Consider the following 16,584-nt stretch of genomic DNA (forward strand, 5'->3'; position numbering starts at 1 on the left):
ATGCCTGGCTCCAGACAGACAGAAACCATAGAAAGCTAGAGTCACTAAAAATCACCTTAAGTAAGTGGTGCACATCTTGTTTTTTATTGGCCATCTGACACAACCTAGTGTCACCTGGAAGACGGAGCCTCAGTTGGAGAACTGCCTAAATGAGACACGTGGGCACATCTGTGAGGCACCGTCTTAATTGTTTACTGATAGAGGAGGGCACAGCACACTGCGGACAATACTTCTCCTAGGCACAGTCTGAGGCTGCGCATAAGTGAGTGAGCTAGTAGGTACTGTTCCTTTAAATTCTTGCATTCCTGCACCGACTTCCCTCGATGATGGAGCATGACCTGGAAATTTAAGCTGAAATAAATTCTTTCCTCAAGTTGCGGTGGTTAGACTGTTTTACCACAGCAGCAGAAAAGCAAATTAGGAAAGTTCGCCACCACTCCCTGCTCAAAGGAAAGTTCTGAATCCACAGGAAGCTATGGCCTATTACCTTGTGCCTGAAGCCATATGCACCCCTGCTCCTGGAGCACCGGATCTCCAGCCCCTCCCGTGAGTCAGGAATCAGCTACAGTTCCACAGAAGCAAGGAGATGCCACAAAAAAAGGCCTGCAGTATCCCGACATACTCTCCGTGCACCGCTGAGTCTCCCTCTGGCCCTTTACAAAGCCGAGGCTCTCATAAATATCGAACCTGCTACACAGAGGTGGGGACCACTGTCATTTCTGGCAACGCAGTGTGGATCCTGGGCCCGATTCTCGGCTGTGAGAATCACTGAGTTGCACACACTCTGAAGAAGTGTTACTGTGAGGATCCACACCTCCCAGGCAGACGCTTTGGCTCTTGCTCCCACCCCTGCCCTGGCCCAGTTTGGAAGGGAATGCATCCAAGCTCCGGCCCCACACTTCTTCACAGCCACAATTTTTGCACTAGGTGCTAAATCCCTCTCCCCCACCTGTGGTTTCTTCTGCCCCACACCTAGCACCTTACTTCCTGCTTCCTCAAACTCCTCTGAGCCAGAGAGAGCTCCTAGAAGACAATGAATCCCCAGGTGCGGACTACAGTACCCAGAGAAGCAAGTAGAGGTCTGACACTCAGGGATTCTTTCAATTACCCCAGCAGTTCCTCAAACATGTCCCTGGGTCTCCCAACAGGAGTCCCTTTTTCCTGTCATCCCAGAATACTTAGCTAAAGGCTCCATGCACTGCGAGACCCCACTTACACGTTCACAGGGTACAGTTAAGGCCTATTTCTCAATCTAAATTAAGTAAATTCTTCCAGAGGTAAATATCAGCTAGCTATCTCTAACAAACCCGGAGAGGTTAGACTTCAGGGCAAAAAGCAATTGATCTGGCTATGTGAACCAGAGAAATGGCTACATCCTCGCTGGCTACCAAACGTGAGGTTCCCCAATATTATAGCCCTAGTCACAGCTCGGGGCTGGATACCAGGCTGCCCTGGGAATCCTGGGGACCACAGTACAAACAGCAATGGTGTTTTGAGGGCAGTGAAAGCCACCAGGGCAAGGAGCTGACCAGGTTCACCACAGCGGAAACTCGCACAGGGCTCAGATGCAGCTGCTAGCTGAGAGGTCAAAGAGACAAAGGTTTAAAATACCCAGGTCTACAACTGACCTCCTGTGTGGCCCTGCTTTAGGAAAAAAATGGCAAGTTTTCTGGGTTTGTGATTGGAAATTTGTCTCCTATCTCTTGCCTATGACATTCCCAGAAGACATCTGTGCTCTGTACCAGGAATTACCCTATCAACTGGATCGCTGGTTTTGGTTAAAAATGGTCCCAGGTTTTGGTTAAAAAAACAACAACAAATTGACAAAACAAAACAAAAAAAACTCACAAAAACTCCCAAGTCGATCCAAATGTCCGTCAGTGATGGGGATTCTTGCCTAACTATTAATTACAAGCGGAAAAGGGAGGTTAGAGCCTTGGTTTGGTTTGCCAAATGGCAGAGATAATGAGAGGAGGCCCTTCTCAGCCTAGAGGTCCTTCCACCTCTCACTGCAAAGTGAACATCCCGGGGAGTCATGTGAGGAGAGAGGCTGGACAGGCCAGAGGGAAAGGGTGGCGGGGTGGTAATGTGAGCATTATACACACGATATAAATAGGGTGGGACACAGGGGATGAGCAGAGGAGGTCAGAGAAGTCGGAAACAGATTCTGAAAGAGCTGGCCACACTTAAGAATTCTGGAGTCTAGCTGAGCGTGGCGGCACACACCCGTCAGCCCAGCACTGGAAGGCTCAAGCAGGATGATGGGCACACATACAAAGTTAACCTGGGTTACACGGCAAGACCCCGTCTCAGGACAGTAACAGAAACGACTCCCGGAAGTCCCTCTCTCCTCCCCTGGACTTGTATAATTGCTGTTCTCTCAGGCCCAGCTCAGTCAGATAAGGAATTCTGATTTTCATCCCAGCATTCTCGGGAAACCACTAAGGGTTTAAGTATGATTTACTGAGCGTCTACGATGCTTCAGGAACTGAGGCCACACAGGGAACAAAAGAGGCATTCCTTGCCATCTAGAAGGATCTCTCTAGTGGCTGCAGCAAGCAGATTCAACATCAGGGACTATATATATATACATATCACCTCTCACCTCAACTGGTGCTACTCCAGTTACGATGGCCGTCTTCCTTTTTGCCCCTCCAACACACTCAGCTTAGCGTGAAGTGCCAGTGTGCTCACTGGTGAAACGCCCCCCAAATGCTTTCTGGCACCCCAGGAATAAAGTCAAAAATCTTTCCCTTCCTTTTCCTCAGAGAGCGTCCTGTGGACCCAGGCCTCCTCCGGTCTCCCAGCTCAACTTTCCACCACGCCCACCTGTAACTCCATCTCCAGCAGAAGTGAAACCACGCTCCCACCCCGCCCTCATACTGATTCTTCCCTGCCTTTTCACTTTTGACTCCTTTTCCTGTGGAGTTCTCAGCTGAACACCTCCCCCTCTGGCAATGTCTCTGTCGTCAGCTCACTGAAGACACGGTTCATTCCGGGAAGGTTCAAGAACTGGGCGAGGAAATGGCTGCAGAGGAATTAACTTACTATAACGGTGATGTTCACTCCCGTCTCTCCGTCTTCCCCCCACCACACACTGCCTGGTTTTCCATTTCAAAGAATGGAATCACAAGTCCAGACAGCCCATTCTGTTTTACCAACAGGGCAGTGGGGTTCACTCTTGAGACTGTGCTGATTTTGCTCATTTTCACTGCTGCTCTGTTCGTACTTCTGGTGGCCATCTGACTTATTTACAGTTTGGACCGTTAGAAACACCATCCCTGTGACCCTACGGGCACACACACAGGCACACAGACCCTCGATTTTACTAGAAAGGTCCAAGTTGTTTTCAAAGCAACGGTGGTGATGTACGCTCCCACCAACCAGCTCCACAGACTCACCAACACCTGGCACCACCATCTTTACAAATCTGAATCTCATCATGTGTAACATGAAAAGAGACGAGGAAAACAGAGAGAGAGAGAGAGAGAGAGAGAGAGAGAGAGAGAGAGAGAGCGCAAGGAATTTGAAAGAGGCCAAAGACACTGCGCTCTCTGACCCACTAGTAAATGTAGTTTAAAGTTTACCCTCTGGTTATCGGAGGGGCCTACAACTTTCCTTCCCCTCCACCGCCCCCTCCCCCCGTAGTAACTTTCTCTCCAGTTCATTTCTGGGGGGTCCATGCTTAGAGTGGAGCTCTCCCTCAGTTCCAGACTGAAGGGGAAAACATCAGTATATTAACAGCCCACACCCTTTGGTTCAGGGAAAAACACAAGTCCACTGCAAGTCACAAGGAGACCTAGCTGGGAAAGGGGAAAAGTCTAGTGATTTCTCGGGAACTGGGAAGAGGTAAAGTCATTTGGTTTGCAGCTCCTGCTGCGCAGACTGATTGCTAATCTCTTGAGAAATAAGCCAATCTAGGGAGATGAAGGAGAAAAGCATACCCTGACAGCACCTTTTCAAATCCTGTGCCCAAACTTAGCTCTACCCTGAAACCCGTCAGCTCAATAAACCCACACCAGCCAACTGACCGAGACAGGTGAGCACACCCTCTAGAACACAAGAGACCTCCAGCCTGCTCTGGGGCATCACAGGTCCTCCTGTGGCTCCTAGAATTCTGAGCAGGGAACCCAAGCCTCATCTTCTACCATCTGCAGTCACTCAATCAAAGCCGTACCACAGAGTCCTAGTAAGTCACCTGGGTTTGCACCTGGCCTCAGCCACCCTGTTGAGAAGAACAAGGCTAGAGTCTTGACTTTCCTGGGCTTCCATACCACCATGAAGAAATAAAGGTGTGAATCACAGAGCCATTCACAAAACAAACTGACAGTAAGGTTCGGCAGGTGTACCAGCACACTTAATGTCAAGTATAAAGGCACTGCTATTATTAGCAACAACCAAAGCAGGATAAAAATGGCTGACATTTGGGGAGAATAGGTTTTCACAAGTTGGCTATCAGGCAGGAATGGGCCAGTTCATCAATGTAGCAGGGGCTAGCTGTTGTAGAACTATAGTGGCATTTCAATCGTATTTTAATAAATAAAGCTTACCTGACGATCGGGAGAGTAAAACAGCCACACTAGTCAGCCTTACAGGTGTATGATAACTCACGCTTTAATCCCAGTAGACACACTAGTTGCCATAGAAACCGGGCAGTACACGCTTTTAATCCCAGCCCTAGAGAGAATTATAAAACGGGAGGAAACAGCTCTCAGACACAGTCTCATTCTGAGATTCCTGGAGGCAGGATAGCCATTTCAGAAAGGTCAAGGTTAGAGCCGGTGACTGTCTGTTTTGCTTTTCAGATTTTCAGGTTGAACCCCAATTTCTCTCTCTGGGTTTTTAATTAATTGTGCTTCATAGAACAAAGTCTCATCTGTTCCAATCTAGCCTCAAACTTGCTAGGTAGTCAAGGCTGATCTTACACCCCTGATTGTCCTTTCCTTACCTCCCCAATGACGGGACTCCAAGAGGGTGCCACCCTACCCAGCTACACCAGTGTTTCTGACGTTACAAATGGTGGTCTCCTCATCCTCAAGGATGGGCCGCTTTCCTATTCTGTGTATATAGAAAGAGGGGGCAGAGTAAACCTACCCCAGTCCAGGCTACTGTTCCTAGTCTGTACTGTGGATGGGAGACCTTGGGGCATAGGGATCACAAACAGGAGGTATGGCACAGCAGCACACAACTTTAATGCTGGGAGGCAGGGACAGAGGCAGGGAGATCTCTGAACTCCGGGCCAGCTTGGTCTACAGCTAGGAATCTAGTGAGGCCCAGTCTCAAAAATAAATACTCACAAATGGAGCCGGTAACTCAAAATCTACCCATGGGTAAGTGTGACGAGGATTCGTATAGTGGGGGCAGAGCATTCAAGGAAGCCATAACGAGTTACTATTTTTCATCAAAGTTGAGATACCTATAATATATCTTAGCATCTCTGATCAATGTCACACACCATTTAACTACTTAACAAATATCATTAATATTTAGCAAATATTGCCAGATGATGGTGGCGCACGCCTTTAATTCCCAGCACTTGGGAGGCAGAAGTAGGTGGATTTCTGTGAGTTCGAGGCCAACTTGGTCTACAAGATTGGGATCAAAGGTGCGTGTCTTCTTACTTAACGGTCCGGACTAGAAGTGGATTGACTCACTTCAAACTAAGAGATGGCTCAGGGGGTAAAGGCACCTACCACCTGACTTTTTTTTTTTTTTTTTTTTTTGGTTTTTTGAGACAGGGTTTCTCTGTGGTTTTGGAGCCTGTCCTGGAACTATCTCTTGTAGACCAGGCTGGTCTCGAACTCACAGAGATCCGCCTGCCTCTGCCTCCTGAGTGCTGGGATTAAAGGCGTGCGCCACCACCGCCCGGCAACCCCACGTGATGGAAGGAAGAGAACCAACTCTTGAAAGTTGTTCTCTGACCTGGACACACACCATTCACACACTAAATAAACTCCTCGGAGGGGAGCGGGGATCTGGCACAAATTTACACTTTCAGCCCCCAATCCTGCTTCCCCTTGCACAGTTCCCCAGAGTAAGAACATAGGGAGAGGCCCTTCACGTCCCACACTCCTTCCCCGTCCTTGTACATTCTGCCCTCTCCACCCAGCTAAGCCTTGAGTAAAACTGTCCCCTACTTCTCTCCTTCCATACTTCTATGATAACACTATCACTCTGCTTTATAATGGACGTGTTTTTGGTGAGGGGTGGGTATTCTCAGACAATCAGAATGTGAAAATAAGAGTCAAAGATCTTTTTACCCCCAGTAGCTGGCACAAATCAGTGAATCATGTCCATAAAATGCCATTCCCATATTCGAGACCTACGAGCTTCTCTGCTCCCAATTTTCATGAAACTCTGATTCCCACTTCACAAACCTACTTCAGCAGCAGGACCTGAGTATTAGGTGTCGTCTGCCCCATCACCCAGATTTTCTCCTACCCGCCCCTCGGGGAAGGCCAGCATCCAATATTCCACTCCCATCAGTCTGGCCAAAGTCTACTTCATCCTAAAGGCCAATCTTAAACTAACCCTTTGTATTTCACAGACAACTTCTTCCCACGTATTTGCTATTGTGATCCTGGGAGTATAAGTCGGACGCGACCTCCAGAAGCCTTAACCCAAAAGGTTCCACCTGAGTTAGTTTGTAGAGTTCCGTGGTAACATCCAGTCCTGCTTATTATTCTCTTGTAGAAAGTAACGAGCCAGTCACTACCCTTGTGCCCCAGTTTCCCTCTTTTTTTTTTTTCTGAGACAGGCTCTCACTATGCCTCTTTGGCTGGCCTGCCATTCACTATATGGATCAGGGTGGCCTCGGAGATCAGCCGACCTCTGCCTTGTCAATCATCATTCCAGCTGGCAAGACTCAGCTTCCCGACAGCTTCCTTCCTCTTCTTCAAGTTGCTTGTCAGCAGTGTGCCACGTGCCTGCAGCGTTCGGAGGAGGGTGCTGGATGGTTAAGAGCCACATAAATGCTGAAAACTGAACCTAGGTCCTCTGAAAGAGCAACAAGTCCAGTTATCCGCAGATCCAACTCTCTGGGCCCAGCTTTCTCTATCTCTTGACAAGAGGAAATTGTTTGGCCAAGTTTACCAACTTGTTTGAAGTTTGAAAGGTCACATAAAAAATGCCTGAATGTTCAAAAAGCACCATTAAAAGAGGAAGGACTCAGAGGCAAGAGTCAAAGCTGCACCAATCTGAGCAACAAAAAAAGTACGACTGAACTATAATCCAATGCCTAAAACCAACACCTGCAAGTCCATACTGATATAAATAAATGGACGAATAAATTAATGAGGGGACACATTTCACATACAGAATTTAAAATTCATAACTCCCTAATTCCTCCAATGAGCAGAACCGTAGTTGGACTTCAAATACGGTATGCAAAGGAAGAAAAAACACAACGCAGAACTTGACACTGTAGAAAACCACCACACAGTCAGCTGGTGAGCAGGTCAGCATCATCATAAATCTTGACAACATGACATCCCTGCTAAGGTGTTCTGAATACGGCAACCTAATTCCATCCTTTTACCATATAAACCCAGCCGAAAGAGTAGGACATAAAATAAGAGGGTACAAACGCACGTACAGTTCACATCGTAATACGCCTCAAAGGCTCCTGACAGAAAGGCTGTTTCTCGCATTGGCACCACTGGAAAACAGGACAAACTTTAAGCACTGGGTCCCTTTAGGACACAGAGACCATCACAGAAGGGGACGGAGGGTAGTTTTGTCCCACTGTACACTCCGTACTATGGGCTGCCTCAGCACAGGCCCAGATCAACAGGCACCAACGGATCATGGATTAGAGCATCCAAAGCTGTGAGCCAAAATAAACCCGTTTTGTGGGTTAATTGTCTGAGGTATCCATCACATATCTCCCAAAACTTTGAGAGTTCACATAGACAAAGTCTAAAAATAGTCAGAGCCAACCAAATGCAATGCAGTGAGACCCGGATGAGAACACGGAGGGATAAGTATTTGCGTAAAAAGGAAATGTGGATACATATACGGGGGCTTTGGCCAACAGTAACGTGTAAGATGGTAATGAAAGGAGTCAGTTGGAGGCTATACCGAACTCTGCAGATTGTTCTCCCATGTTTCTGTACACCGACAACTGTTTCAAAAAACAAAGTTATTAAAAATCGCAACAAGGCACCCTAGCAGACGCCTGTAATCTCTGTAATCTAAGCACTCAGTGGGCTGCCATGGCCACTTTCAGACCGTCTTCGGATACAGGTAACATCCTGTCTCGATAACAACAACAATCATATTAATAAAGTTGCAACTTTAAAAACATTAATGAAAGCTTGCTTTTAGAAAAGGTGTTTTGTCTTTCGTTTTTTTAACTTGGGAGGAACACTCTAGGGATCATGACTTCATCTAACAAGAGGTTCAGGCATGCATGAACGCATGTCATTCTTCCTTTTTCTGAAGCACACACACACACCGTCAAAATCCGGAATGCACTAGAAATCTTTAAGTGTCTCCTTCCATTCTCTCCAAAAAGTTAAATTTATACACTTTTTATCCTTTTTTTCTTTTTTCAGCCTTCGAGACAGGGTTTCTCTCTATAGTCCTGGCTATCCTGGCACTCACTCTAGTAGAACAGGCTGGCCTTGAACTCGGATTCCGTCTTCCTCTGTACCTGTCTCCCAAGTGCTGGGATCAAAGGTATCACCACCTTTTTCTCCTAAAGCTAATTAGTTAGTAATCATCAGGGATAATACACAGCTCCAGGTACAAGTGGCTAAGCTAGTTTACTCTGAAAATAAATTAAATAAATAAATAAAATAAGGACTTGCCTTTGGTCATGCAAGACTCCAAGCCACCAGGTAGACCGTCATCCGGGTCCCGCTCACTTCTGGATCTTGGTTCTAGAAGAGACTGAAGTAAGTCTGGGCTGGACCTGAAGAGTAATGAACACAGCGAGCTCAGGGCGAAAGGCCCAGAAGCGAGCCGGGGACGCGGCGGGCACCCGAGCTCGCCATCCCGCGCGCCCGGGCCTGTCCAGCTCTGCCTTGGGCCCGCGGCCGCCTTCGCCGTCCCCACCCGGGTCGCGCGGCGGAGCCGCCGTGTCTCACCGGTGCAGGTCGCATTCAGCCGCGCCACGCTCCGGGCCCGGTCACTCCTCTTGGTCTAGCTGAAGCGTAGCGAGCTGCAAGCACCACAACCACCCCGCCCAGCAATCTCCCGGCGCCCGGTGCCCTCCACCGAGATTTCTCTAGGGCCAGCCCTGGGATTGGCCCTTACCGAACTCCGCCCTCCAATGGGAACTTCAGCCTGCTTGACGTCACTGATCACCGGGCAAATCCCCAGGCAGCCGCCGTGGAGGTGAAGCGGCCGGGCCCGAGAAAAGGAAAGTGAAATCGGAAGTGGCCGGTGCGTCACGGTAGTCGCCCAGCTGCTGAGGTCGCGCGCGGCCTTGTGCGGGTTAGGGTGCAGGCGCTCCTCGCCTTTCGAGACCCTGTCTCTGACTCCTTGGGGCTAGGGGTGGTCGGCGGTATCTGCAGGGACTGGATTTTACGTGAAATTTCCTCCTCGTGGCTTGCCCTGTGTCCAGGACAAGACCAGACATCAGTCTATATCAAGTGTTTCCAGGATACATTTACAAAAATTACCGTTGCTGTTCCCTCTTAACAGAGCAAAGTGTACACACACACACACACACACACACACACAGAGAGAGAGAGAGACAGAGAGACAGAGAGAGAGAGAGAGAGAGAGAGAGAGAGAGAAGGCGCTTGCCATCAACCTAGATAACTGGAATTCGAATTCCATACCCCCACATGCTGGAAAGCGAGGACACACTCATTCAAGTTGTGCCCTGACTTCAACTTGTCTGCACGGTAATACGTGCGCCCTAACCCTACACTAAAATAAACGTAAAACATTTAAAGATCCTGGTACTAGGAAAACGGAGGCAGAAGAGTTCAAAACCAGCCTGGGCTACGGAGTGAGAATGTGTCTAAAAAGGTGAAAACAGCCGGGCGATGGTGGCGCATGCCTTTAATCCCAGCACTCGGGAGGCAGAGGCAGGCGGATCTCTGTGAGTTCGAGACCTGCCTGGTCTACAAGAGCTAGTTCCAGGACAGGCTCCAAAGCCACAGAGAAACCCTGTCTCGAAAAACCAAAAAAAAAAAAAAAAAAAAAAAAAGTGAAAACAACAGAGCCTGCAAAATCCAGTTCTTAGGCCTTCAGCTGGAGTCTTGAGACCCTGCAGCTCCACAGCCAGAGACGCCACCGTGCCCACTAGGTTGAAGTGCCAACCCTCACAGGACTTCCCACTCTGCTCCATATGGTGGTCATCCCGGTGTGAAGCAGGGAAGGCTCTCCAGGCTCCTCCGTTCCCACTGCTTCTAAAGCGGTTGTCTAAGCTGCAACCCTAACACCCTACCCCTACTCGCTGCAGACAGGATGTTTGGAAAGAATGGTTCCGTTTTTTCCTGTGAGCTGGGGGAGGGGTGGGGCGGAACTCTGGCTGCCTGTGCTCTGGATATCCTAAAATCCCTCGCTACCTGCTCTTTTAGTTGGTGGGGTTTCGCTTGTTCGTTTGGTTTTGGTTTTTCGAGACAGGGTCTTGCTATGGTTGCCTTGGCTGTCCTGGAATTAGCTCTGTAGACCAGACTGGCCTCGAACTCCTCTGCCTCCTGAATGCTGGGATTAAAGGCTTGGGTCACCACCGTCTGGCTTTTTGAGTTGGTGTTGTGGGAAGAAACGATGTTTGAAGTGTGTTAAGCTCAAACCCTGGGACAAATGACCGAGGTTTTGTTTTGTTTTTGTTTGTTTGTTTTTTGAGACAGGGTTTCTCTGTAGCTTTAGAGGTTGTCCTGGAACTAGCTCTTGTAGACCAGGCTGGCCTAGAACTCACAGAGATTCACCTACCTCTGCCTCCCAAGTGCTGGGATTAAAGGCGTGAGCCACCACCGCCCGGCTAGACCGAGGTTTATTTAACAGACCTGGTTGCCAGGTCCACCCAGAATCCCTCAGTCTGTTGCAGGGTATGGCTGGGACACCCCTGTTAGGGTCCAGAAGCCCCCAGAAGACCACAATCGGGATGCAATCAGCAGGAGCCTTTATTGTACCATGTGGGGGTCGCACACCTCTACAAAAGACGAGGACCCTGAGAGAGACGTGTAAGCTCCCTTTAAGCGCAACTACAGGAATTTTAGAAGCAGTGTGACCTTTCTACTTAGGATTGGCTTACACAAGTGGCAATCATATCCGTATACTTCTAATTGGTTAGGGCAAACACCGGAAGTCTAAGGCTATAGCTTTTCTATTCTTAGCAAGTCTGGACAAGTGCCTGTGTGTGCGGGGTGGGAGTGGGGGGTAGGGGGGTGACCGGCCCAAGTGTGTGTGCCTGGTCCAGAGTCAGAGGCATTGGTGATTGCCCTTTGTGAACTGAGATCTAGTTCTTAACTGAATTTTTAGGGGCCTGTCATGATATTTGCCTGCTTTGTCCAGGTTTACAGGTTTGTAATGTTGCTTTGAAAACATCAGTTGGACCTTGGAGATCTGGAGGTGTTAAAGATACAAGGTCCACAAGTCAAAGCTAAAAGAAGAAGAATTAGGAGACCAACTAAAACCAATAAGAGGGTGGTTAACCAGGGTGACCAATTAAATGAAGATTCATACCAGGCCTCATTTTGTTGATTTTCTTTCTGTTTTGTTTGTTTATTTGTTTTGAGACAGGGTTTCTCTGTGTAACAACAGTCCTAGCTGTCCTGGACCTTGCTTTGTAGACCAGGCTGGCCTTGAACTCACAGAAATCAGCCTGCCAAGTGCTGGGATTAAAGGCGTGTGCCACCACCGCCCAGCTAATGTTGTTTTTCTAATTACCTGTTGTGTAGCCTTTTCTAAGCAGGGCCATCGAGTCTCTGATGACTCCAGAATGGTAGGCAAAGAAGCAGCATTGTTTCCCGAAGGCCGTGTATAGTCCCCTCCTGTTCTGGATTTCTCTTGGGTGGTTATATTTGCATCTGTTGCCACTCTCAAGGCCCTGTAATGCTGATCTTGTAGATCTTGTAGTTCCTAGTACCTGTGGCTCTAGATTCACCAACACCTGGGAGGGTGCATACTAAGAGGGCTTCTCCTTTCCCCTCTCTCAGTGGCGTTTCTAATTGGTAAAAGTTTTATCATCAAGGGTAGTAGACTACCCTGGAGACTAGCTGAATAAACCAGGATGTGGAAGTCTTTGGTCTGAAGGGGTGAGACCAGCAGCATATACCCACCAGGTGTCATCTGGTGGGATCAGGAAGCCAGCTCCCAGGGAGTTCCGAATGAGATTGCAGAGATGGGAAGAGCCACGTGGGGCTTGTCCCGGATAGAGGCCATTTCCTGTTCCCGCTGGCAAGGCAAGCCTCCCCATAATCGGCTGTTCCCACCTGCAGGCTTGTATGTTGTGGGATATAATTTAATTTCTCTTAACTGCTATACTTTCATAATACGGGGGGGTTGGTATTAGGCATAACCAGCAGTTTCCAGTGAGGCTAGAAGCATTCAGAACCAAGAAGGTGGCTGAGAAGAGCCCCCAAGTGCCCTGGTCTACAGGGTATGTCTAAATGAGGGATTTCGGTGGTAGATATTAAGGTTCTTGTACCTTTTGGCTTAGCTAGAGCAGCCAATGCCTTTTTAGGGACACAAAGGCTTGGGTGATCCCAGAGAATGGGCATGCAATAGTATAGAAAACAGCTTCTCACTGTGACGCGATTTCTAATTGATCTTAATAATAAAAACCCAGAGTCAGATATTTGGGGGTGAAAGCTGAAAGATCACAGAAGCAGAGTGGCCAGCCACTAGCTCTTATCTCTGCAAAATCCTCAGACTAAGTAGGGTATCCTCTCTCTACAAGTCCTCAGACTAAATGCCTTGAGATTCTATCTCCTCCCGCCTTATCTCTCTGCCCAACCATATCCCTTCCTGTCTCCTCCACCTTCCTAGTGCTGGGATTAAAGGCATGCAGCTTTCAAGTACTGGGATTAAAGGTGTGAGCTATCACTGCCTGGCTCGGTTTCTCTTTTAGACTGCGTCAATCTTGCGTAGCACAGGGCGGACTTGAACTCACAGAGATCTGTCTGCCTTTGTCTCCCTAGTGCTGGGAGTAAAGGTGTGTGCCACCACTGTCTGGCCTCTATGGATAACTAGTAGCGTAGATCTTCAGGAAAGCTTTATCTGTTATATCATAAACAAAATATTACCACACCAATCTGCCATGCCCTGAATCACAGTTCCTAGGTTTTATGTGGTGTCCATCCCATGGCCTTGCTGCCTGACTCAGTAAACTAAATTAGTATTGGATTATACCTTGCCCATACCTGAATGAAGCCTCTTGCAGACTGAGACACCTGCCTAGAGACGACAATGAGCTCTCCATGTTACGGGGCCAGTCACCAGATGTGGCCTGGGAAGACACAATTCCAAGAGGCATTTATCTCCCCCCTCCCCTACGTTTCTCCCATTTCCTGTCCTTAATATGGCTGGGGCAGATACAGAAATATTAATCTTGAAAAAGACATGAGCCAGGGACCTGGTGGTAAGGGCTCAGCATGAAGGAACGAGATGGGGTCAGGGTGATTCAGTCTAAATGCAAGTCAGGGAACCAAGTTCCCAGTTTCCCCAGTTTCTAAATCAGTAATAACCCAAATGAGGCTGTAGCGTCAAAGGGGGATATAAGCATTCTGCCCAGCTGTTAAAAGTAACAGAGAATCCTAGCAGGTACCAGCTTAGAAGGAGGACAAACACAGCCATAGTCATTGTTGAGCCTATGCTAGCTGGGTCAGTGACTTTCTGAATTCTCAATTTGAGAGGGTCCTGTGGGTGAGCAAATGTCCTCCCAATGTCCAGAGTTGGCTTCTTCTGGAGCATACTCCTCAGGGTCAGCGTGTGGGTCCACAGGTTTCATGTGGGAATGGTTAATCAGGGAGGGGACCCCATCCACTTTAACAGCTGTGGGCACAGTCAGGATGACAGTGTGAGGTCCCTTCTAGCCAGTCTCTAACGTCTTTTTTTTTAATGTCTTTTGATGACCATTAGGTCCTCTGGGCAGAATCTGTGGGGCACAGGAGGCAGTTTCTTCTCACAGACTGCACCTAGCTGGGACCAGAGTTGTTTTTGTACCTGAGAGAGAATTTGTAGGGAGGAGAGAAACTTTTGCTCATCACATTCAGTTAACAGTTCCGCCTTAAGGTTAGGCAGTATTGGGGGAGGCCTGACATACATGACCTCACATGGGGTTAGGCCAAAGGAATTGTGAACCTGGTAAAGAGCAAAGGGAAGGAAAGAAACCCAGTCACTTGTCAACCTCAAGGGTTAATTTGTTAAGGTCTCCTTAAGGGTCTGAGTCATCTTTTCTACCTGGGCGGAACTCTGGGGGATGGCGTACCCAGTGAAGTTTCCAGTTTGTCCCCATTACCTTGATAACGTCTGTGCTACCTGAAAAATGAATCCAGGCCTGTTGTCTGAGCCCAAAAAGACTGGAAGGCCAGACCTTGGAATAATTTCTTCTAGTAGTTTCTTGACTACTATTGCAGTCATCTCATGTTTGGCTGGAAAGGCTTCAGTCCATCCTGAAAAAGTATCTATGAAAACTAATAAGTATTTATAACCATATAGTCCTGGTTTAGCCTCAGTGAAGTTGATTTCCCAGTTGGCTCCTGGTTGGGTTCCTCTTTCCCGGTGCCCTGTCCTTGTGACTCCACTCTCTGAGTTCATGAGACTTGTGGAGCATTGGCTTATGGCCTCTGGTGCCTTCTCTTTCTCTCCCAAGTGAGTGGCAGAATCTGATGGGACAATGATCCGTCCATCTGGGGTCTTGTACCATCCTTTTTCTTTATAGGTGTTTATGCATGTGTGGGTCCTCTGTAGATCCGGGTTTCGGGGGTTGTCCCCAAAGTCAGTTTGTCTGAGACTTTAACTAGCAAGGCTGTTGCTGCTATTCTGCAGAGGCAAGGGGGACATCTCCAGGGGCCACTGGGTCCAGTCCTTTTGATACGCAGGTCATCAATCTCTTCCATGGGCCAAGGCTTGTGTCAGTCCCTCCTTGTCCACACATAGGAAGGGTTTGGTGACTTCTGGTGATGCTAGAGCAGGTGCGTTTACTAGAGCTGCTTTGATCTCATCAGAGGCTTTTCCATCTGTAGAGTCCAGGCAAGGGGATTTTTCCTCTCTTTGTGTTCTCATATAAGGGCCATACCAGTTCTGCAAACCCCGGGATCCAAAGTCTGCAGAACCCAGGAATTCTCTCATCTCTTGATGGTTGCTGGGTCTGGGGATCCTCAGGATAGTGTCTTATCTTGCTGTTGAGAGCTATCTCTTGCCTCCTTGAGTGTGTATCCCAGATAAGATATCTCAGTCTGGCAGAGTTGAGTTTTCTTCACTAATACACAGTATTTCAAATCTCTCAAAGTTTTGAGCAGTTCCTTAGTGGCAGCTTTGCAGGCTTCCAATGTGTCAGCTGCTATCAGGAGATTGTTTACATATGGTAATGAAAGACACACACACACACACACACACACACACACACACACACGCCCGGTGCAGGGAGACTCTCACTCAAGTCTCGGGATAACATTACCCCCCAAGTAACTCACGAGAGACCGTCCTTGTTGCAATCACACAAGGTTTATTGACAGGACAGGAACCAGTGTACTGGGGCCAAGACTCATAACCCACGCAGGGGAGGAGTTTGACCCCGAGTAACTGGGAGGAGTTTTTAAGGGAAGAAACCATAGCCCAGTAATCTGAAGGGGGTAGGGAGGGCATCATAGAAAATTCCGAATATACCAGTGATGATCACAAGGGGGCAACTCCCTGTTTCTCAAGATTATTCTCAAGATTACAATCTAACTTTATCTTCAGCTAGTTCCTGAAATAAAGTCACTGAACCGGCTAATCCTAGATTTCTGATTTTTCCTTCCCTGCTTAGATTTTTGGCTCTATTTTTTCCTGCTTGGCAGTGGGGGGGGGAGGGGGATGTCTGGATTTATCCAGGTCTTTCAGTAATAGGCTGATATTGGGTAGGTCTGTTGGTACTCACCCAAGTCTTCATAAAGTGCTCCATCAAAGACGGTGGGAGAGTTTTTGAACCTGAGGGGTAGTTGTGTCCAAGACAACTGTCCATTGAATCCATCTTGGTTAATAAATCTCTTCCCAATCGTGGGTATGGACATTCAGGGATAGCCCTGAAAGAGTGGGTTACCCAGACCTTTTCTATGTCTACTGATCTTCGGGTAGTCCATGAAGTCCTCCAGTTCATCCCTGTGGACCCTTGTCCCCAGGACTGCTTTGGGGACATTTGGCCCAAGGATGGAGTGCTATGCTCTGGTGTCTAACAGAAAATCTATGGGTTTCCCCTCCACCTCGGGGTTACCCAAGGTTTTAGGAGGGGCTCTGAGCCCTGTACCCTTCAATCGGTCACTCATTTCTTCCAGTTCTAGGGTCTCTAGTGGCTCTGCTTTTGAGCCCTGCCATTCAGAACATCCATTTTTCCTGTCACCCAATTTCCACAGTAAGCACATTGATCTCTTTCTAAGCTGGGCCTATTGTCTGGCCTTGTCTTTAGGCCTTCCCTCCCTGCTT

The 16,584-nt window shown here is 48.2% G+C and overlaps 1 protein-coding gene and 1 non-coding gene across 4 annotated transcripts in view; one reads left to right on the plus strand and one right to left on the minus strand.

Moving 5' to 3' along the window:
* Trim26 (tripartite motif containing 26) overlaps nucleotides 1–9,212 on the minus strand; it is a 25,321-nt gene extending 16,109 nt beyond the window's left edge. For 2 of the 3 annotated variants that reach the window (XM_041635138.1, XM_041635136.1), the window contains exons 1-2: nucleotides 9,090–9,212; nucleotides 8,811–8,882 (exon numbers count right to left, since the gene is read on the minus strand). The gene's annotated coding sequence lies outside the window, so the exon portion shown is untranslated. Of the gene's footprint in view, nucleotides 1–8,810; nucleotides 8,915–9,089 lie in introns of all 3 variants that reach the window. The other variant, XM_041635137.1, reaches the window with a different exon arrangement.
* On the plus strand, nucleotides 5,022–5,143 carry LOC121435740. The gene has a single exon (XR_005972601.1). It is a non-coding gene; the product is annotated as a small nucleolar RNA SNORA51 (small nucleolar RNA).
* Nucleotides 9,213–16,584: the final 7,372 nt, after the last annotated feature.

The sequence above is a fragment of the Microtus oregoni genome, unplaced genomic scaffold (assembly GCF_018167655.1).
Source record: "Microtus oregoni isolate MIOR12 unplaced genomic scaffold, Mior012 000046F_ref0000063, whole genome shotgun sequence".
NCBI lineage: Eukaryota > Metazoa > Chordata > Mammalia > Rodentia > Cricetidae > Microtus > Microtus oregoni.